This window comes from Leucopleurus acutus (genome assembly GCF_964270905.1).
Source record: "Leucopleurus acutus genome assembly, chromosome: 2".
Lineage (NCBI taxonomy): Eukaryota > Metazoa > Chordata > Mammalia > Artiodactyla > Delphinidae > Leucopleurus > Leucopleurus acutus.
In genome coordinates this window covers 38847587-38871649 of record NC_139143.1, presented here as the reverse complement: position 1 = coordinate 38871649, position 24063 = coordinate 38847587, and positions in this window count along the sequence as shown.

Sequence of the window (24063 nt, the reverse complement as noted above, 5' to 3'; positions counted from 1 at the left end):
TCAGTGAAGTCTTCGCAGAGACGGAGGTGCAAAATAGGTGGACTGGAAGAAACAAAAAAATTAACCTCGTGGGTAGATATGAAACGGAGCAGAGGTGCACAGATATTTAGACCCCGTTCTTTCTTGAAACGTCTAGAAAGTGAAACTGAAGCCAAATTACAGAGGGCCTGGAGTGTCAGTCTTAGGAGCTTGGCCGTACGGGGTTGACAGCGGGTGCCACGGACGGCTCGGAAGAGGGCAAGGGCATAACCCAAGAGCCCTGGGAGGTGTAGGAGAGGTCGCAGCGAGGGAGGTAGAAAGGCATGCGATTCTCCGAAGCAGTCACCGTAACCCAGGTGTAAACTCATAAACGGTAGACGCGGAGTAAGGGCGACACAGACGGCAGGGAGGAGTACGAGGGACACTAGAAAGGAAAACGGTCGGGGCTTCACCAGGGATTGGGTGCATTCCTTTCTCCCTCTAACAGAGGTTATCAGTAACCGGGCTAGTCGCTGGGAATCAAGAGTAAGCAAAACAGGCGTGATCTCTTCTTCCTCATGGACCACGGGGTAAACTTACGTACCTGAAACTGGATGCGAAAGGCGATGACGGCCATAAGCGAGAGGTGCGTGGTGTCACGTGAGCTACGGTAGGGAGACGAGATGAGTTGAGTAGGTAAGGGGACGCTTTCTTGACCAAGTGACACCTGAGAAGAGATGAGAAGGGTGAGGCGGCATCAGTCAGCTGCAAACTAAACAGAGGGACACTTCCTGCAGAGGGGCAGCACGGGCAATGCGCCGTTGTAAGTATGCAGGCCTGAGAGGAGGCCACTGTGGGCAGGATGATTGAGAATGAAAGGAAGGAGCTGCAAGACGAGGCCGCAGAGATCACGCTCCACCCTGCCCAGGGGATGCCCTGCCCTGCGGACTAGCACACCCAGAGAGAGAGTACCAGTGCACAGCCAGATGAGGAGCCTGCTCGAGGATGCAAGCCAACGCTGCTTCTTTCACCAAGAAAGTCTTGCCTGGTAAACTAAACAGCGTATCCATAGAGCGGACACGTGATTTACATTCTGAAGCAGGCGCCCCGCCTTACGGAACGGCGACGGTTCTCAGGGGGGCCGGGCAGGAGCCGCTCCGCGCGTCTGTCCCAGGGACCCACCCGCCTGCGGGACCTCCGGCCGCCTCGCAGGAAGCTACGACGCCCAGTCCCACGACTACCTGTGCAGCGAGGTGTACTCCGCGGACGCGTGCCACACCCACTTCAATAGGGAGGGCGGCCTGAGTGGCAAGGCGAGAGGCCGGCCTGCCGCGCAGAACAAGAAGGCGCTCTTCGGCCTGGGCCTAGGTGCTTGCACCGCCCCCCTGGGCCTACCGGGCTCTGAGGGCCCTGCCCTGGACCCCCAGCCCCCCACCCACGCCATTGGTTCAGTCACAGCAGAGGTGGCCACACCCACACCCTGTGTGACCTCCGCGTTCCACGCTCCTGCAGCCCCGCCCGCCCCCCTCCGCCGGTTGCCCTGGGCTACCGAAGCTGCATCCTGGGGCCAGGGGGTTCCCAGGAGGCCAAGGGAAGACACGATGGCCTTCAATGAGTCGCAGAGGCCTTACATGGACTTGTGTGGTTGGGCTCACCTCTTACGTTTCAGTGAACTCTGCGAGAGGACAGGGACCTGCAGCCTCACAGTTGGGCTCCACGGTAAGGTGTGCGGGACAGACCTCAAACTGACCCACGGCATGGAGCAACACCCGCCATCGAGAGGTCTACAAGAGAGCTGCTGCAGCTAGCCCACAGGTCCGAGAAAACTAGATTCTTCTTTATGTAAGTGAGTTTTGGGGAGATTTGTTGCAAAGCATTATCACAGCAAGAGCCGACTAGTACAACATTCTCCAAATCACTGCCATGTCCACGGCTGCCACCGTGCCTACGTGTAAGGCAACTGTGTCCTCGAACTTTGAGAACTCCTGAATGAATTCTCGGTGCCTCTCCAACACAATATACGTGGCTAAGGTGTCCCCAGATAACTTCACTAACGTACCACCGAGACCGCCCTAAGCTTTCATTAAACGCAATGCGACGCTCTTTCTATTCGTTTTCTGTTTCTACGTAGGTAAAATGCTTTCCGTCAATCTAAAAGGATGGAAAATTGGCACAAAACACTCTGTACATAGTTGTTTTTCACAAAGGAATATAACAAGCGAAACAGGCATTTCACCGGGTGTAGAGCACTAACGCCCCCTAGTGCCTCTAAATGCCAAGTGAACAGAGGCGCTTAATTAAATATCGAATCCCAGCTCTCTCCGCTTGAGAGGGAGAGCAAGCCATTCTCAAGTGGAGGAGGGATGTTTTCAGCAGCTATCTGCAACATTCTCTGGACCTGGCCACTGTGTAGCTACAAAGAAACCTTTTGTCTGAGGAAACTAACTAAAGAAACTTGGAAGTGGAAAAAGCGAGAAAGAATGAGACAATACCCTTATCTTGGTGACTCATTCACTTATTCGGTCACTTACCAAATCAAATATCCACTACGTGTAGAGAGTACTGTGCTGAAAACCGCACAGGACACGGAGACGTACCCCCATTCGCAGGGAGGTTAGATACCAGAGAGGGAGACAAGATGTAGATTACCTTACGGCAGTTCCGCACCTGTCTTGTTAAACTGTTTACAGCTTCAGGGGAGAGAAGGGATCCAGAAATCGCTTGGATTCTCAGTGAAGTCTTCGCAGAGACGGAGGTGCAAAATAGGTGGACTGGAAGAAACAAAAAAATTAACCTCGTGGGTAGATGTGAAACGGAGCAGAGGTGCACAGATATTTAGACCCCGTTCTTTCTTGAAACGTCTAGAAAGTGAAACTGAAGCCAAATTACGGAGGGCCTGGAGTGTCAGTCTTAGGAGCCTGGCCGTACGGGGTTGACAGCGGGTGCCACGGACGGCTCGGAAGAGGGCAAGGGCATAACCCAAGAGCCCTGGGAGGTGTAGGAGAGGTCGCAGTGAGGGAGGTAGAAAGGCATGCGATTCTCCGAAGCAGTCACCGTAACCCAGGTGTAAACTCATAAACGGTAGACGCGGAGTAAGGGCGACACAGACGGCAGGGAGGAGTACGAGGGACACTAGAAAGGAAAACGGTCGGGGCTTCACCAGGGATTGGGTGCATTCCTTTCTCCCTCTAACAGAGGTTATCAGTAACCGGGCTAGTCGCTGGGAATCAAGAGTAAGCAAAACAGGCGTGATCTCTTCTTCCTCACGGACCACGGGGTAAACTTACCTAACTGAAACTGGATGCGAAAGGCGATGACGGCCATAAGCGAGAGGTGCGTGGTGTCACGTGAGCTACGGTAGGGAGACGAGATGAGTTGAGTAGGTAAGGGGACGCTTTCTTGACCAAGTGACACCTGAGAAGACATGAGAAGGGTGAGGCGGCATCAGTCAGCTGCAAACTAAACAGAGGGACACTTCCTGCAGAGAGGCAGCACGGGCAATGCGCCGTTGTAAGTATGCAGGCCTGAGAGGAGGCCACTGTGGGCAGGATGATTGAGAATGAAAGGAAGGAGCTGCAAGACGAGGCCGCAGAGATCATGCTCCACCCTGCCCAGGGGATGCCCTGCCCTGCGGACTAGCACACCCAGAGAGAGAGTACCAGTGCACAGCCAGATGACAAGCCTGCTCGAGGATGCAAGCCAACGCTGCTTCTTTCACCAAGAAAGTCTTGCCTGGTAAACTAAACAGCGTATCCATAGAGCGGACACGTGATTTACATTCTGAAGCAGGCGCCCCGCCTTACGGAACGGCGACGGTTCTCAGGGGGGCCGGGCAGGAGACGCTCCGCGCGTCTGACCCAGGGACCCACCCGCCTGCGGGACCTCTGGCCGCCTCGCAGGAAGCTACGACGCCCAGTCCCACGGCTACCTGTGCAGCGAGGTGTACTCCGCGGACGCGTGCCACACACACTTCAAGTGGGAGGGCGGCCTGAGTGGCAAGGCGAGAGGCCGGCCTGCCGCGCAGACCAAGAAGGCGCTCTTCGGCCTGGGCCTAGGTGCTTGCGCCGCCCCCCTGGGCCTACCGGGCTCTGAGGGCCCTGCCCTGGACCCCCAGCCCCCCACCCACGCCCTTGGTTCAGTCACAGCAGAGGTGGCCACACCCACACCCTCTGTGACCTCCGCGTTCCACCCTCCTGCAGCCCCGCCCGACCCCTCCGCCGGTTGCCCTGGGCTACCGAAGCTGCATCCTGGGGCCAGGGGGTTCCCAGGAGGCCAAGGGAAGACAAGATGGCCTTCAATGAGTCGCAGAGGCCTTACATGGCCTTGTGTGGTTGGGCTCACCTCTTACGTTTCAGTGAACTCTGCGAGAGGACAGGGACCTGCAGCCTCACAGTTGGGCTCCACGGTAAGGTGTGCGGGACAGACCTCAAACTGACCCACGGCATGGAGCAACACCCGCCATCGAGAGGTCTACAAGAGAGCCGCTGCAGCTAGCCCACAGGTCCGAGAAAACTAGATTCTTCTTTATGTAAGTGAGTTTTGGGGAGATTTGTTGCAAAGCATTATCACAGCAAGAGCCGACTAGTACAACATTCTCCAAATCACTGCCATGTCCACGGCTGCCACCGTGCCTACGTGTAAGGCAACTGTGTCCTCGAACTTTGAGAACTCCTGAATGAATTCTCGGTGCCTCTCCAACACAATGTACGTGGCTAAGGTGTCCCCAGATAACTTCACTAACGTACCACCGAGACCGCCCTAAGCTTTCATTAAACGCAATGCAACGCTCTTTCTATTCCTTTTCTGTTTCTACGTAGGTAAAATGCTTTCCGTCAATCTAAAAGGATGGAAAATTGGCACAAAACACTCTGTGCATAGTTGTTTTTCACAAAGGAAAATCACAAACGAAACAGGCATTTCACAGGGTGTAGAGCACTAACGCCCCCTAGTGCCTCTAAATGCCAAGTGAACAGAGGCGCTTAATTAAATATCGAATCCCAGCTCTCTCCGCTTGAGAGGGAGAGCAAGCCATTCTCAAGTGGAGGAGGGATGTTTTCAGCAGCTATCTGCAACATTCTCTGGACCTGGCCACTGTGTAGCTACAAAGAAACCTTTTGTCTGAGGAAACTAACTAAAGAAACTTGGAAGTGGAAAAAGCGAGAAAGAATGAGACAATACCCTTATCTTGGTGACTCATTCACTTATTCGGTCACTTACCAAATCAAATATCCACTACGTGTAGAGAGTACTGTGCTGAAAACCGCACAGGACATGGAGACGTACCCCCATTCGCAGGGAGGTTAGATACCAGAGAGGGAGACAAGATGTAGATTACCTTACGGCAGTTCCGCACCTGTCTTGTTAAACTGTTTACAGCTTCAGGGGAGAGAAGGGATCCAGAAATCGCTTGGATTCTCAGTGAAGTCTTCGCAGAGACGGAGGTGCAAAATAGGTGGACTGGAAGAAACAAAAAAATTAACCTCGTGGGTAGATATGAAACGGAGCAGAGGTGCACAGATATTTAGACCCCGTTCTTTCTTGAAACGTCTAGAAAGTGAAACTGAAGCCAAATTACAGAGGGCCTGGAGTGTCAGTCTTAGGAGCTTGGCCGTACGGGGTTGACAGCGGGTGCCACGGACGGCTCGGAAGAGGGCAAGGGCATAACCCAAGAGCCCTGGGAGGTGTAGGAGAGGTCGCAGCGAGGGAGGTAGAAAGGCATGCGATTCTCCGAAGCAGTCACCGTAACCCAGGTGTAAACTCATAAACGGTAGACGCGGAGTAAGGGCGACACAGACGGCAGGGAGGAGTACGAGGGACACTAGAAAGGAAAACGGTCGGGGCTTCACCAGGGATTGGGTGCATTCCTTTCTCCCTCTAACAGAGGTTATCAGTAACCGGGCTAGTCGCTGGGAATCAAGAGTAAGCAAAACAGGCGTGATCTCTTCTTCCTCACGGACCACGGGGTAAACTTACCTACCTGAAACTGGATGCGAAAGGCGATGACGGCCATAAGCGAGAGGTGCGTGGTGTCACGTGAGCTACGGTAGGGAGACGAGATGAGTTGAGTAGGTAAGGGGACGCTTTCTTGACCAAGTGACACCTGAGAAGAGATGAGAAGGGTGAGGCGGCATCAGTCAGCTGCAAACTAAACAGAGGGACACTTCCTGCAGAGGGGCAGCACGGGCAATGCGCTGTTGTAAGTATGCAGGCCTGAGAGGAGGCCACTGTGGGCAGGATGATTGAGAATGAAAGGAAGGAGCTGCAAGACGAGGCCGCAGAGATCACGCTCCACCCTGCCCAGGGGATGCCCTGCCCTGCGGACTAGCACACCCAGAGAGAGAGTACCAGTGCACAGCCAGATGACAAGCCTGCTCGACGATGCAAGCCAACGCTGCTTCTTTCACCAAGAAAGTCTTGTCTGGTAAACTAAACAGCGTATCCATAGAGCGGACACGTGATTTACATTCTGAAGCAGGCGCCCCGCCTTACGGAACGGCGACGGTTCTCAGGGTGGCCGGGCAGGAGCCGCTCCGCGCGTCTGTCCCAGGGACCCACCCGCCTGCGGGACCTCCGGCCGCCTCGCAGGAAGCTACGACGCCCAGTCCCACGGCTACCTGTGCAGCGAGGTGTACTCCGCGGACGCGTGCCACACACACTTCAATAGGGAGGGCGGCCTGAGTGGCAAGGCGAGAGGCCGGCCTGCCGCGCAGAACAAGAAGGCGCTTTTCGGCCTGGGCCTAGGTGCTTGCGCCGCCCCCCTGGGCCTACCGGGCTCTGAGGGCCCTGCCCTGGACCCCCAGCCCCCCACCCACGCCCTTGGTTCAGTCACAGCAGAGGTGGCCACACCCACACCCTCTGTGACCTCCGCGTTCCACGCTCCTGCAGCCCCGCCCGCCCCCCTCCGCCGGTTGCCCTGGGCTACCGTAGCTGCATCCTGGGGCCAGGGGGTTCCCAGGAGGCCAAGGGAAGACACGATGGCCTTCAATGAGTCGCAGAGGCCTTACGTGGCCTTGTGTGGTTGGGCTCACCTCTTACGTTTCAGTGAACTCTGCGAGAAGACAGGGACCTGCAGCCTCACAGTTGGGCTCCACGGTAAGGTGTGCGGGACAGACCTCAAACTGACCCACGGCATGGAGCAACACCCGCCATCGAGAGGTGTACAAGAGAGCCGCTGCAGCTAGCCCACAGGTCCGAGAAAACTAGATTCTTCTTTATGTAAGTGAGTTTTGGGGAGATTTGTTGCAAAGCATTATCACAGCGAGAGCCGACTAGTACAACATTCTCCAAATCACTGCCATGTCCACGGCTGCCACCGTGCCTACGTGTAAGGCAACTGTGTCCTCGAACTTTGAGAACTCCTGAATGAATTCTCGGTGCCTCTCCAACACAATGTACGTGGCTAAGGTGTCCCCAGATAACTTCACTAACGTACCACCGAGACCGCCCTAAGCTTTCATTAAACGCAATGCAACGCTCTTTCTATTCCTTTTCTGTTTCTACGTAGGTAAAATGCTTTCCGTCAATCTAAAAGGATGGAAAATTGGCACAAAACACTCTGTGCATAGTTGTTTTTCACAAAGGAAAATCACAAACGAAACAGGCATTTCACCGGGTGTAGAGCACTAACGCCCCCTAGTGCCTCTAAATGCCAAGTGAACAGAGGCGCTTAATTAAATATCGAATCCCAGCTCTCTCCGCTTGAGAGGGAGAGCAAGCCATTCTCAAGTGGAGGAGGGATGTTTTCAGCAGCTATCTGCAACATTCTCTGGACCTGGCCACTGTGTAGCTACAAAGAAACCTTTTGTCTGAGGAAACTAACTAAAGAAACTTGGAAGTGGAAAAAGCGAGAAAGAATGAGACAATACCCTTATCTTGGTGACTCATCCACTTATTCGGTCACTTACCAAATCAAATATCCACTACGTGTAGAGAGTACTGTGCTGAAAACCGCACAGGACACGGAGACGTACCCCCATTCGCAGGGAGGTTAGATACCAGAGAGGGAGACAAGATGTAGATTACCTTACGGCAGTTCCGCACCTGTCTTGTTAAACTGTTTACAGCTTCAGGGGAGAGAAGGGATCCAGAAATCGCTTGGATTCTCAGTGAAGTCTTCGCAGAGACGGAGGTGCAAAATAGGTGGACTGGAAGAAACAAAAAAATTAACCTCGTGGGTAGATATGAAACGGAGCAGAGGTGCACAGATATTTAGACCCCGTTCTTTCTTGAAACGTCTAGAAAGTGAAACTGAAGCCAAATTACGGAGGGCCTGGAGTGTCAGTCTTAGGAGCTTGGCCGTACGGGGTTGACAGCGGGTGCCACGGACGGCTCGGAAGAGGGCAAGGGCATAACCCAAGAGCCCTGGGAGGTGTAGGAGAGGTCGCAGCGAGGGAGGTAGAAAGGCATGCAATTCTCCGAAGCAGTCACCGTAACCCAGGTGTAAACTCATAAACGGTAGACGCGGAGTAAGGGCGACACAGACGGCAGGGAGGAGTACGAGGGACACTAGAAAGGAAAACGGTCGGGGCTTCACCAGGGATTGGGTGCATTCCTTTCTCCCTCTAACAGAGGTTATCAGTAACCAGGCTAGTCGCTGGGAATCAAGAGTAAGCAAAACAGGCGTGATCTCTTCTTCCTCACGGGCCACGGGGTAAACTTACCTACCTGAAACTGGATGCGAAAGGCGATGACGGCCATAAGCGAGAGGTGCGTGGTGTCACGTGAGCTACGGTAGGGAGACGAGATGAGTTGAGTAGGTAAGGGGACGCTTTCTTGACCAAGTGACACCTGAGAAGACATGAGAAGGGTGAGGCGGCATCAGTCAGCTGCAAACTAAACAGAGGGACACTTCCTGCAGAGGGGCAGCACGGGCAATGCGCCGTTGTAAGTATGCAGGCCTGAGAGGAGGCCACTGTGGGCAGGATGATTGAGAATGAAAGGAAGGAGCTGCAAGACGAGGCCGCAGAGATCACGCTCCACCCTGCCCAGGGGATGCCCTGCCCTGCGGACTAGCACACCCAGAGAGAGAGTACCAGTGCACAGCCAGATGAGGAGCCTGCTCGAGGATGCAAGCCAACGCTGCTTCTTTCACCAAGAAAGTCTTGCCTGGTAAACTAAACAGCGTATCCATAGAGCGGACACGTGATTTACATTCTGAAGCAGGCGCCCCGCCTTACGGAACGGCGACGGTTCTCAGGGGGGCCGGGCAGGAGCCGCTCCGCGCGTCTGTCCCAGGGACCCACCCGCCTGCGGGACCTCCGGCCGCCTCGCAGGAAGCTACGACGCCCAGTCCCACGACTACCTGTGCAGCGAGGTGTACTCCGCGGACGCGTGCCACACACACTTCAAGAGGGAGGGCGGCCTGAGTGGCAAGGCGAGAGGCCGGCCTGCCGCGCAGACCAAGAAGGCGCTCTTCGGCCTGGGCCTAGGTGCTTGCACCGCCCCCCTGGGCCTACCGGGCTCTGAGGGCCCTGCCCTGGACCCCCAGCCCCCCACCCACGCCCTTGGTTCAGTCACAGCAGAGGTGGCCACACCCACACCCTCTGTGACCTCCGCGTTCCACGCTCCTGCAGCCCCGCCCGCCCCCCTCCGCCGGTTGCCCTGGGCTACCGAAGCTGCATCCTGGGGCCAGGGGGTTCCCAGGAGGCCAAGGGAAGACACGATGGCCTTCAATGAGTCGCAGAGGCCTTACATGGACTTGTGTGGTTGGGCTCACCTCTTACGTTTCAGTGAACTCTGCGAGAGGACAGGGACCTGCAGCCTCACAGTTGGGCTCCACGGTAAGGTGTGCGGGACAGACCTCAAACTGACCCACGGCATGGAGCAACACCCGCCATCGAGAGGTCTACAAGAGAGCCGCTGCAGCTAGCCCACAGGTCCGAGAAAACTAGATTCTTCTTTATGTAAGTGAGTTTTGGGGAGATTTGTTGCAAAGCATTATCACAGCAAGAGCCGACTAGTACAACATTCTCCAAATCACTGCCATGTCCACGGCTGCCACCGTGCCTACGTGTAAGGCAACTGTGTCCTCGAACTTTGAGAACTCCTGAATGAATTCTCGGTGCCTCTCCAACACAATGTACGTGGCTAAGGTGTCCCCAGATAACTTCACTAACGTACCACCGAGACCGCCCTAAGCTTTCATTAAACGCAATGCGACGCTCTTTCTATTCGTTTTCTGTTTCTACGTAGGTAAAATGCTTTCCGTCAATCTAAAAGGATGGAAAATTGGCACAAAACACTCTGTGCATAGTTGTTTTTCACAAAGGAAAATCACAAACGAAACAGGCATTTCACCGGGTGTAGAGCACTAACGCCCCCTAGTGCCTCTAAATGCCAAGTGAACAGAGGCGCTTAATTAAATATCGAATCCCAGCTCTCTCCGCTTGAGAGGGAGAGCAAGCCATTCTCAAGTGGAGGAGGGATGTTTTCAGCAGCTATCTGCAACATTCTCTGGACCTGGCCACTGTGTAGCTACAAAGAAACCTTTTGTCTGAGGAAACTAACTAAAGAAACTTGGAAGTGGAAAAAGCGAGAAAGAATGAGACAATACCCTTATCTTGGTGACTCATTCACTTATTCGGTCACTTACCAAAGCAAATATCCACTACGTGTAGAGAGTACTGTGCTGAAAACCGCACAGGACACGGAGACGTACCCCCATTCGCAGGGAGGTTAGATACCAGAGAGGGAGACAAGATGTAGATTACCTTACGGCAGTTCCGCACCTGTCTTGTTAAACTGTTTACAGCTTCAGGGGAGAGAAGGGATCCAGAAATCGCTTGGATTCTCAGTGAAGTCTTCGCAGAGACGGAGGTGCAAAATAGGTGGACTGGAAGAAACAAAAAAATTAACCTCGTGGGTAGATATGAAACGGAGCAGAGGTGCACAGATATTTAGACCCCGTTCTTTCTTGAAACGTCTAGAAAGTGAAACTGAAGCCAAATTACAGAGGGCCTGGAGTGTCAGTCTTAGGAGCTTGGCCGTACGGGGTTGACAGCGGGTGCCACGGACGGCTCGGAAGAGGGCAAGGGCATAACCCAAGAGCCCTGGGAGGTGTAGGAGAGGTCGCAGCGAGGGAGGTAGAAAGGCATGCGATTCTCCGAAGCAGTCACCGTAACCCAGGTGTAAACTCATAAACGGTAGACGCGGAGTAAGGGCGACACAGACGGCAGGGAGGAGTACGAGGGACACTAGAAAGGAAAACGGTCGGGGCTTCACCAGGGATTGGGTGCATTCCTTTCTCCCTCTAACAGAGGTTATCAGTAACCGGGCTAGTCGCTGGGAATCAAGAGTAAGCAAAACAGGCATGATCTCTTCTTCCTCACGGACCACGGGGTAAACTTACCTACCTGAAACTGGATGCGAAAGGCGATGACGGCCATAAGCGAGAGGTGCGTGGTGTCACGTGAGCTACGGTAGGGAGACGAGATGAGTTGAGTAGGTAAGGGGACGCTTTCTTGACCAAGTGACACCTGAGAAGAGATGAGAAGGGTGAGGCGGCATCAGTCAGCTGCAAACTAAACAGAGGGACACTTCCTGCAGAGGGGCAGCACGGGCAATGCGCCGTTGTAAGTATGCAGGCCTGAGAGGAGGCCACTGTGGGCAGGATGATTGAGAATGAAAGGAAGGAGCTGCAAGACGAGGCCGCAGAGATCATGCTCCACCCTGCCCAGGGGATGCCCTGCCCTGCGGACTAGCACACCCAGAGAGAGAGTACCAGTGCACAGCCAGATGACAAGCCTGCTCGAGGATGCAAGCCAACGCTGCTTCTTTCACCAAGAAAGTCTTGCCTGGTAAACTAAACAGCGTATCCATAGAGCGGACACGTGATTTACATTCTGAAGCAGGCGCCCCGCCTTACGGAACGGCGACGGTTCTCAGGGGGGCCGGGCAGGAGACGCTCCGCGCGTCTGACCCAGGGACCCACCCGCCTGCGGGACCTCTGGCCGCCTCGCAGGAAGCTACGACGCCCAGTCCCACGGCTACCTGTGCAGCGAGGTGTACTCCGCGGACGCGTGCCACACACACTTCAAGTGGGAGGGCGGCCTGAGTGGCAAGGCGAGAGGCCGGCCTGCCGCGCAGACCAAGAAGGCGCTCTTCGGCCTGGGCCTAGGTGCTTGCGCCGCCCCCCTGGGCCTACCGGGCTCTGAGGGCCCTGCCCTGGACCCCCAGCCCCCCACCCACGCCCTTGGTTCAGTCACAGCAGAGGTGGCCACACCCACACCCTCTGTGACCTCCGCGTTCCACGCTCCTGCAGCCCCGCCCGACCACTCCGCCGGTTGCCCTGGGCTACCGAAGCTGCATCCTGGGGCCAGGGGGTTCCCAGGAGGCCAAGGGAAGACAAGATGGCCTTCAATGAGTCGCAGAGGCCTTACATGGCCTTGTGTGGTTGGGCTCACCTCTTACGTTTCAGTGAACTCTGCGAGAGGACAGGGACCTGCAGCCTCACAGTTGGGCTCCACGGTAAGGTGTGCGGGACAGACCTCAAACTGACCCACGGCATGGAGCAACACCCGCCATCGAGAGGTCTACAAGAGAGCCGCTGCAGCTAGCCCACAGGTCCGAGAAAACTAGATTCTTCTTTATGTAAGTGAGTTTTGGGGAGATTTGTTGCAAAGCATTATCACAGCAAGAGCCGACTAGTACAACATTCTCCAAATCACTGCCATGTCCACGGCTGCCACCGTGCCTACGTGTAAGGCAACTGTGTCCTCGAACTTTGAGAACTCCTGAATGAATTCTCGGTGCCTCTCCAACACAATGTACGTGGCTAAGGTGTCCCCAGATAACTTCACTAACGTACCACCGAGACCGCCCTAAGCTTTCATTAAACGCAATGCAACGCTCTTTCTATTCCTTTTCTGTTTCTACGTAGGTAAAATGCTTTCCGTCAATCTAAAAGGATGGAAAATTGGCACAAAACACTCTGTGCATAGTTGTTTTTCACAAAGGAAAATCACAAACGAAACAGGCATTTCACAGGGTGTAGAGCACTAACGCCCCCTAGTGCCTCTAAATGCCAAGTGAACAGAGGCGCTTAATTAAATATCGAATCCCAGCTCTCTCCGCTTGAGAGGGAGAGCAAGCCATTCTCAAGTGGAGGAGGGATGTTTTCAGCAGCTATCTGCAACATTCTCTGGACCTGGCCACTGTGTAGCTACAAAGAAACCTTTTGTCTGAGGAAACTAACTAAAGAAACTTGGAAGTGGAAAAAGCGAGAAAGAATGAGACAATACCCTTATCTTGGTGACTCATTCACTTATTCGGTCACTTACCAAATCAAATATCCACTACGTGTAGAGAGTACTGTGCTGAAAACCGCACAGGACATGGAGACGTACCCCCATTCGCAGGGAGGTTAGATACCAGAGAGGGAGACAAGATGTAGATTACCTTACGGCAGTTCCGCACCTGTCTTGTTAAACTGTTTACAGCTTCAGGGGAGAGAAGGGATCCAGAAATCGCTTGGATTCTCAGTGAAGTCTTCGCAGAGACGGAGGTGCAAAATAGGTGGACTGGAAGAAACAAAAAAATTAACCTCGTGGGTAGATATGAAACGGAGCAGAGGTGCACAGATATTTAGACCCCGTTCTTTCTTGAAACGTCTAGAAAGTGAAACTGAAGCCAAATTACAGAGGGCCTGGAGTGTCAGTCTTAGGAGCTTGGCCGTACGGGGTTGACAGCGGGTGCCACGGACGGCTCGGAAGAGGGCAAGGGCATAACCCAAGAGCCCTGGGAGGTGTAGGAGAGGTCGCAGCGAGGGAGGTAGAAAGGCATGCGATTCTCCGAAGCAGTCACCGTAACCCAGGTGTAAACTCATAAACGGTAGACGCGGAGTAAGGGCGACACAGACGGCAGGGAGGAGTACGAGGGACACTAGAAAGGAAAACGGTCGGGGCTTCACCAGGGATTGGGTGCATTCCTTTCTCCCTCTAACAGAGGTTATCAGTAACCGGGCTAGTCGCTGGGAATCAAGAGTAAGCAAAACAGGCGTGATCTCTTCTTCCTCACGGGCCACGGGGTAAACTTACCTACCTGAAACTGGATGCGAAAGGCGATGACGGCCATAAGCGAGAGGTGCGTGGTGTCACGTGAGCTACGGTAGGGAGACGAGATGAGTTGAGTAGGTAAGGGGACGCTTTCTTGACCAAGTGACACCTGAGAAGAGATGAGAAGGGTGAGGCGGCATCAGTCAGCTGCAAACTAAACAGAGGGACACTTCCTGCAGAGGGGCAGCACGGGCAATGCGCTGTTGTAAGTATGCAGGCCTGAGAGGAGGCCACTGTGGGCAGGATGATTGAGAATGAAAGGAAGGAGCTGCAAGACGAGGCCGCAGAGATCACGCTCCACCCTGCCCAGGGGATGCCCTGCCCTGCGGACTAGCACACCCAGAGAGAGAGTACCAGTGCACAGCCAGATGACAAGCCTGCTCGACGATGCAAGCCAACGCTGCTTCTTTCACCAAGAAAGTCTTGTCTGGTAAACTAAACAGCGTATCCATAGAGCGGACACGTGATTTACATTCTGAAGCAGGCGCCCCGCCTTACGGAACGGCGACGGTTCTCAGGGTGGCCGGGCAGGAGCCGCTCCGCGCGTCTGTCCCAGGGACCCACCCGCCTGCGGGACCTCCGGCCGCCTCGCAGGAAGCTACGACGCCCAGTCCCACGGCTACCTGTGCAGCGAGGTGTACTCCGCGGACGCGTGCCACACACACTTCAATAGGGAGGGCGGCCTGAGTGGCAAGGCGAGAGGCCGGCCTGCCGCGCAGAACAAGAAGGCGCTTTTCGGCCTGGGCCTAGGTGCTTGCGCCGCCCCCCTGGGCCTACCGGGCTCTGAGGGCCCTGCCCTGGACCCCCAGCCCCCCACCCACGCCCTTGGTTCAGTCACAGCAGAGGTGGCCACACCCACACCCTCTGTGACCTCCGCGTTCCACGCTCCTGCAGCCCCGCCCGCCCCCCTCCGCCGGTTGCCCTGGGCTACCGTAGCTGCATCCTGGGGCCAGGGGGTTCCCAGGAGGCCAAGGGAAGACACGATGGCCTTCAATGAGTCGCAGAGGCCTTACGTGGCCTTGTGTGGTTGGGCTCACCTCTTACGTTTCAGTGAACTCTGCGAGAAGACAGGGACCTGCAGCCTCACAGTTGGGCTCCACGGTAAGGTGTGCGGGACAGACCTCAAACTGACCCACGGCATGGAGCAACACCCGCCATCGAGAGGTGTACAAGAGAGCCGCTGCAGCTAGCCCACAGGTCCGAGAAAACTAGATTCTTCTTTATGTAAGTGAGTTTTGGGGAGATTTGTTGCAAAGCATTATCACAGCGAGAGCCGACTAGTACAACATTCTCCAAATCACTGCCATGTCCACGGCTGCCACCGTGCCTACGTGTAAGGCAACTGTGTCCTCGAACTTTGAGAACTCCTGAATGAATTCTCGGTGCCTCTCCAACACAATGTACGTGGCTAAGGTGTCCCCAGATAACTTCACTAACGTACCACCGAGACCGCCCTAAGCTTTCATTAAACGCAATGCAACGCTCTTTCTATTCCTTTTCTGTTTCTACGTAGGTAAAATGCTTTCCGTCAATCTAAAAGGATGGAAAATTGGCACAAAACACTCTGTGCATAGTTGTTTTTCACAAAGGAAAATCACAAACGAAACAGGCATTTCACCGGGTGTAGAGCACTAACGCCCCCTAGTGCCTCTAAATGCCAAGTGAACAGAGGCGCTTAATTAAATATCGAATCCCAGCTCTCTCCGCTTGAGAGGGAGAGCAAGCCATTCTCAAGTGGAGGAGGGATGTTTTCAGCAGCTATCTGCAACATTCTCTGGACCTGGCCACTGTGTAGCTACAAAGAAACCTTTTGTCTGAGGAAACTAACTAAAGAAACTTGGAAGTGGAAAAAGCGAGAAAGAATGAGACAATACCCTTATCTTGGTGACTCATCCACTTATTCGGTCACTTACCAAATCAAATATCCACTACGTGTAGAGAGTACTGTGCTGAAAACCGCACAGGACACGGAGACGTACCCCCATTCGCAGGGAGGTTAGATACCAGAGAGGGAGACAAGATGTAGATTACCTTACGGCAGTTCCGCACCTGTCTTGTTAAACTGTTTACAGCTTCAGGGGAGAGAAGGGATCCAGAAATCGCTTGGATTCTCAGTGAAGTCTTCGCAGAGACGGAGGTGCAAAATAGGTGGACTGGAAGAAACAAAAAAATTAACCTCGTGGGTAGATATGAAACGGAGCAGAGGTGCACAGATATTTAGACCCCGTTCTTTCTTGAAACGTCTAGAAAGTGAAACTGAAGCCAAATTACGGAGGGCCTGGAGTGTCAGTCTTAGGAGCTTGGCCGTACGGGGTTGACAGCGGGTGCCACGGACGGCTCGGAAGAGGGCAAGGGCATAACCCAAGAGCCCTGGGAGGTGTAGGAGAGGTCGCAGCGAGGGAGGTAGAAAGGCATGCAATTCTCCGAAGCAGTCACCGTAACCCAGGTGTAAACTCATAAACGGTAGACGCGGAGTAAGGGCGACACAGACGGCAGGGAGGAGTACGAGGGACACTAGAAAGGAAAACGGTCGGGGCTTCACCAGGGATTGGGTGCATTCCTTTCTCCCTCTAACAGAGGTTATCAGTAACCAGGCTAGTCGCTGGGAATCAAGAGTAAGCAAAACAGGCGTGATCTCTTCTTCCTCACGGGCCACGGGGTAAACTTACCTACCTGAAACTGGATGCGAAAGGCGATGACGGCCATAAGCGAGAGGTGCGTGGTGTCACGTGAGCTACGGTAGGGAGACGAGATGAGTTGAGTAGGTAAGGGGACGCTTTCTTGACCAAGTGACACCTGAGAAGACATGAGAAGGGTGAGGCGGCATCAGTCAGCTGCAAACTAAACAGAGGGACACTTCCTGCAGAGGGGCAGCACGGGCAATGCGCCGTTGTAAGTATGCAGGCCTGAGAGGAGGCCACTGTGGGCAGGATGATTGAGAATGAAAGGAAGGAGCTGCAAGACGAGGCCGCAGAGATCACGCTCCACCCTGCCCAGGGGATGCCCTGCCCTGCGGACTAGCACACCCAGAGAGAGAGTACCAGTGCACAGCCAGATGAGGAGCCTGCTCGAGGATGCAAGCCAACGCTGCTTCTTTCACCAAGAAAGTCTTGCCTGGTAAACTAAACAGCGTATCCATAGAGCGGACACGTGATTTACATTCTGAAGCAGGCGCCCCGCCTTACGGAACGGCGACGGTTCTCAGGGGGGCCGGGCAGGAGCCGCTCCGCGCGTCTGTCCCAGGGACCCACCCGCCTGCGGGACCTCCGGCCGCCTCGCAGGAAGCTACGACGCCCAGTCCCACGACTACCTGTGCAGCGAGGTGTACTCCGCGGACGCGTGCCACACACACTTCAAGAGGGAGGGCGGCCTGAGTGGCAAGGCGAGAGGCCGGCCTGCCGCGCAGACCAAGAAGGCGCTCTTCGGCCTGGGCCTAGGTGCTTGCACCGCCCCCCTGGGCCTACCGGGCTCTGAGGGCCCTGCCCTGGACCCCCAGCCCCCCACCCACGCCCTTGGTTCAGTCACAGCAGAGGTGGCCACACCCACACCCTCTGTGACCTCCGCGTTCCACGCTCCTGCAGCCCCGCCCGCCCCCCTCCGCCGGTTGCCCTGGGCTACCGAAGCTGCATCCTGGGGCCAGGGGGTTCCCAGGAGGCCAAGGGAAGACACGATGGCCTTCAATGAGTCGCAGAGGCCTTACATGGACTTGTGTGGTTGGGCTCACCTCTTACGTTTCAGTGAACTCTGCGAGAGGACAGGGACCTGCAGCCTCACAGTTGGGCTCCACGGTAAGGTGTGCGGGACAGACCTCAAACTGACCCACGGCATGGAGCAACACCCGCCATCGAGAGGTCTACAAGAGAGCCGCTGCAGCTAGCCCACAGGTCCGAGAAAACTAGATTCTTCTTTATGTAAGTGAGTTTTGGGGAGATTTGTTGCAAAGCATTATCACAGCAAGAGCCGACTAGTACAACATTCTCCAAATCACTGCCATGTCCACGGCTGCCACCGTGCCTACGTGTAAGGCAACTGTGTCCTCGAACTTTGAGAACTCCTGAATGAATTCTCGGTGCCTCTCCAACACAATGTACGTGGCTAAGGTGTCCCCAGATAACTTCACTAACGTACCACCGAGACCGCCCTAAGCTTTCATTAAACGCAATGCGACGCTCTTTCTATTCGTTTTCTGTTTCTACGTAGGTAAAATGCTTTCCGTCAATCTAAAAGGATGGAAAATTGGCACAAAACACTCTGTGCATAGTTGTTTTTCACAAAGGAAAATCACAAACGAAACAGGCATTTCACCGGGTGTAGAGCACTAACGCCCCCTAGTGCCTCTAAATGCCAAGTGAACAGAGGCGCTTAATTAAATATCGAATCCCAGCTCTCTCCGCTTGAGAGGGAGAGCAAGCCATTCTCAAGTGGAGGAGGGATGTTTTCAGCAGCTATCTGCAACATTCTCTGGACCTGGCCACTGTGTAGCTACAAAGAAACCTTTTGTCTGAGGAAACTAACTAAAGAAACTTGGAAGTGGAAAAAGCGAGAAAGAATGAGACAATACCCTTATCTTGGTGACTCATTCACTTATTCGGTCACTTACCAAAGCAAATATCCACTACGTGTAGAGAGTACTGTGCTGAAAACCGCACAGGACACGGAGACGTACCCCCATTCGCAGGGAGGTTAGATACCAGAGAGGGAGACAAGATGTAGATTACCTTACGGCAGTTCCGCACCTGTCTTGTTAAACTGTTTACAGCTTCAGGGGAGAGAAGGGATCCAGAAATCGCTTGGATTCTCAGTGAAGTCTTCGCAGAGACGGAGGTGCAAAATAGGTGGACTGGAAGAAACAAAAAAATTAACCTCGTGGGTAGATATGAAACGGAGCAGAGGTGCACAGATATTTAGACCCCGTTCTTTCTTGAAACGTCTAGAAAGTGAAACTGAAGCCAAATTACAGAGGGCCTGGAGTGTCAGTCTTAGGAGCTTGGCCGTACGGGGTTGACAGCGGGTGCCACGGACGGCTCGGAAGAGGGCAAGGGCATAACCCAAGAGCCCTGGGAGGTGTAGGAGAGGTCGCAGCGAGGGAGGTAGAAAGGCATGCGATTCTCCGAAGCAGTCACCGTAACCCAGGTGTAAACTCATAAACGGTAGACGCGGAGTAAGGGCGACACAGACGGCAGGGAGGAGTACGAGGGACACTAGAAAGGAAAACGGTCGGGGCTTCACCAGGGATTGGGTGCATTCCTTTCTCCCTCTAACAGAGGTTATCAGTAACCGGGCTAGTCGCTGGGAATCAAGAGTAAGCAAAACAGGCATGATCTCTTCTTCCTCACGGACCACGGGGTAAACTTACCTACCTGAAACTGGATGCGAAAGGCGATGACGGCCATAAGCGAGAGGTGCGTGGTGTCACGTGAGCTACGGTAGGGAGACGAGATGAGTTGAGTAGGTAAGGGGACGCTTTCTTGACCAAGTGACACCTGAGAAGAGATGAGAAGGGTGAGGCGGCATCAGTCAGCTGCAAACTAAACAGAGGGACACTTCCTGCAGAGGGGCAGCACGGGCAATGCGCTGTTGTAAGTATGCAGGCCTGAGAGGAGGCCACTGTGGGCAGGATGATTGAGAATGAAAGGAAGGAGCTGCAAGACGAGGCCGCAGAGATCACGCTCCACCCTGCCCAGGGGATGCCCTGCCCTGCGGACTAGCACACCCAGAGAGAGAGTACCAGTGCACAGCCAGATGACAAGCCTGCTCGACGATGCAAGCCAACGCTGCTTCTTTCACCAAGAAAGTCTTGTCTGGTAAACTAAACAGCGTATCCATAGAGCGGACACGTGATTTACATTCTGAAGCAGGCGCCCCGCCTTACGGAACGGCGACGGTTCTCAGGGTGGCCGGGCAGGAGCCGCTCCGCGCGTCTGTCCCAGGGACCCACCCGCCTGCGGGACCTCCGGCCGCCTCGCAGGAAGCTACGACGCCCAGTCCCACGGCTACCTGTGCAGCGAGGTGTACTCCGCGGACGCGTGCCACACACACTTCAATAGGGAGGGCGGCCTGAGTGGCAAGGCGAGAGGCCGGCCTGCCGCGCAGAACAAGAAGGCGCTTTTCGGCCTGGGCCTAGGTGCTTGCGCCGCCCCCCTGGGCCTACCGGGCTCTGAGGGCCCTGCCCTGGACCCCCAGCCCCCCACCCACGCCCTTGGTTCAGTCACAGCAGAGGTGGCCACACCCACACCCTCTGTGACCTCCGCGTTCCACGCTCCTGCAGCCCCGCCCGCCCCCCTCCGCCGGTTGCCCTGGGCTACCGTAGCTGCATCCTGGGGCCAGGGGGTTCCCAGGAGGCCAAGGGAAGACACGATGGCCTTCAATGAGTCGCAGAGGCCTTACGTGGCCTTGTGTGGTTGGGCTCACCTCTTACGTTTCAGTGAACTCTGCGAGAAGACAGGGACCTGCAGCCTCACAGTTGGGCTCCACGGTAAGGTGTGCGGGACAGACCTCAAACTGACCCACGGCATGGAGCAACACCCGCCATCGAGAGGTGTACAAGAGAGCCGCTGCAGCTAGCCCACAGGTCCGAGAAAACTAGATTCTTCTTTATGTAAGTGAGTTTTGGGGAGATTTGTTGCAAAGCATTATCACAGCGAGAGCCGACTAGTACAACATTCTCCAAATCACTGCCATGTCCACGGCTGCCACCGTGCCTACGTGTAAGGCAACTGTGTCCTCGAACTTTGAGAACTCCTGAATGAATTCTCGGTGCCTCTCCAACACAATGTACGTGGCTAAGGTGTCCCCAGATAACTTCACTAACGTACCACCGAGACCGCCCTAAGCTTTCATTAAACGCAATGCAACGCTCTTTCTATTCCTTTTCTGTTTCTACGTAGGTAAAATGCTTTCCGTCAATCTAAAAGGATGGAAAATTGGCACAAAACACTCTGTGCATAGTTGTTTTTCACAAAGGAAAATCACAAACGAAACAGGCATTTCACCGGGTGTAGAGCACTAACGCCCCCTAGTGCCTCTAAATGCCAAGTGAACAGAGGCGCTTAATTAAATATCGAATCCCAGCTCTCTCCGCTTGAGAGGGAGAGCAAGCCATTCTCAAGTGGAGGAGGGATGTTTTCAGCAGCTATCTGCAACATTCTCTGGACCTGGCCACTGTGTAGCTACAAAGAAACCTTTTGTCTGAGGAAACTAACTAAAGAAACTTGGAAGTGGAAAAAGCGAGAAAGAATGAGACAATACCCTTATCTTGGTGACTCATTCACTTATTCGGTCACTTACCAAAGCAAATATCCACTACGTGTAGAGAGTACTGTGCTGAAAACCGCACAGGACACGGAGACGTACCCCCATTCGCAGGGAGGTTAGATACCAGAGAGGGAGACAAGATGTAGATTACCTTACGGCAGTTCCGCACCTGTCTTGTTAAACTGTTTACAGCTTCAGGGGAGAGAAGGGATCCAGAAATCGCTTGGATTCTCAGTGAAGTCTTCGCAGAGACGGAGGTGCAAAATAGGTGGACTGGAAGAAACAAAAAAATTAACCTCGTGGGTAGATATGAAACGGAGCAGAGGTGCACAGATATTTAGACCCCGTTTTTTCTTGAAACGTCTAGAAAGTGAAACTGAAGCCAAATTACGGAGGGCCTGGAGTGTCAGTCTTAGGAGCCTGGCCGTACGGGGTTGACAGCGGGTGCCACGGACGGCTCGGAAGAGGGCAAGAGCATAACCCAAGAGCCCTGGGAGGTGTAGGAGAGGTCGCAGCGAGGGAGGTAGAAAGGCATGCGATTCTCCGAAGCAGTCACCGTAACCCAGGTGTAAACTCATAAACGGTAGACGCGGAGTAAGGGCGACACAGATGGCAGGGAGGAGTACGAGGGACACTAGAAAGGAAAACGGTCGGGGCTTCACCAGGGATTGGGTGCATTCCTTTCTCCCTCTAACAGAGGTTATCAGTAACCGGGCTAGTCGCTGGGAATCAAGAGTAAGCAAAACAGGCGTGATCTCTTCTTCCTCACGGACCACGGGGTAAACTTACCTACCTGAAACTGGATGCGAAAGGCGATGACGGCCATAAGCGAGAGGTGCGTGGTGTCACGTGAGCTACGGTAGGGAGACGAGATGAGTTGAGTAGGTAAGGGGACGCTTTCTTGACCAAGTGACACCTGAGAAGACATGAGAAGGGTGAGGCGGCATCAGTCAGCTGCAAACTAAACAGAGGGACACTTCCTGCAGAGGGGCAGCACGGGCAATGCGCCGTTGTAAGTATGCAGGCCTGAGAGGAGGCCACTGTGGGCAGGATGATTGAGAATGAAAGGAAGGAGCTGCAAGACGAGGCCGCAGAGATCACGCTCCACCCTGCCCAGGGGATGCCCTGCCCTGCGGACTAGCACACCCAGAGAGAGAGTACCAGTGCACAGCCAGATGACAAGCCTGCTCGACGATGCAAGCCAGTGCTGCTTCTTTCACCAAGAAAGTCTTGCCTGGTAAACTAAACAGCGTATCCATAGAGCGGACACGTGATTTACATTCTGAAGCAGGCGCCCCGCCTTACGGAACGGCAACGGTTCTCAGGGGGGCAGGGCAGGAGCCGCTCCGCGCGTCTGTCCCAGGGACCCACCCGCCTGCGGGACCTCCGGCCGCCTCGCAGGAAGCTACGACGCCCAGTCCCACGGCTACCTGTGCAGCGAGGTGAACTCCGCGGACGCGTGCCACACACACTTCAAGTGGGAGGGCGGCCTGAGTGGCAAGGCGAGAGGCCGGCCTGCCGCGCAGACCAAGAAGGCGCTCTTCGGCCTGGGCCTAGGTGCTTGCGCCGCCCCCCTGGGCCTACCGGGCTCTGAGGGCCCTGCCCTGGAACCCCAGCCCCCCACCCACGCCCTTGGTTCAGTCACAGCAGAGGTGGCCACACCCACACCCTCTGTGACCTCTGCGTTCCACCCTCCTGCAGCCCCGCCCGCCCCCCTCCGCCGGTTGCCCTGGGCTACCGAAGCTGCATCCTGGGGCCAGGGGGTTCCCAGGAGGCCAAGGGAAGACACGATGGCCTTCAATGAGTCGCAGAGGCCTTACGTGGCCTTGTGTGGTTGGGCTCACCTCTTACGTTTCAGTGAACTCTGCGAGAGGACAGGGACCTGCAGCCTCACAGTTGGGCTCCACGGTAAGGTGTGCGGGACAGACCTCAAACTGACCCACGGCATGGAGCAACACCCGCCATCGAGAGGTCTACAAGAGAGCCGCTGCAGCTAGCCCACAGGTCCGAGAAAACTAGATTCTTCTTTATGTAAGTGAGTTTTGGGGAGATTTGTTGCAAAGCATTATCACAGCAAGAGCCGACTAGTACAACATTCTCCAAATCACTGCCATGTCCACGGCTGCCACCGTGCCTACGTGTAAGGCAACTGTGTCCTCGAACTTTGAGAACTCCTGAATGAATTCTCGGTGCCTCTCCAACACAATGTACGTGGCTAAGGTGTCCCCAGATAACTTCACTAACGTACCACCGAGACCGCCCTAAGCTTTCATTAAACGCAATGCGACGCTCTTTCTATTCGTTTTCTGTTTCTACGTAGGTAAAATGCTTTCCGTCAATCTAAAAGGATGGAAAATTGGCACAAAACACTCTGTGCATAGTTGTTTTTCACAAAGGAAAATCACAAACGAAACAGGCATTTCACCGGGTGTAGAGCACTAACGCCCCCTAGTGCCTCTAAATGCCAAGTGAACAGAGGCGCTTAATTAAATATCGAATCCCAGCTCTCTCCGCTTGAGAGGGAGAGCAAGCCATTCTCAAGTGGAGGAGGGATGTTTTCAGCAGCTATCTGCAACATTCTCTGGACCTGGCCACTGTGTAGCTACAAAGAAACCTTTTGTCTGAGGAAACTAACTAAAGAAACTTGGAAGTGGAAAAAGCGAGAAAGAATGAGACAATACCCTTATCTTGGTGACTCATTCACTTATTCGGTCACTTACCAAAGCAAATATCCACTACGTGTAGAGAGTACTGTGCTGAAAACCGCACAGGACACGGAGACGTACCCCCATTCGCAGGG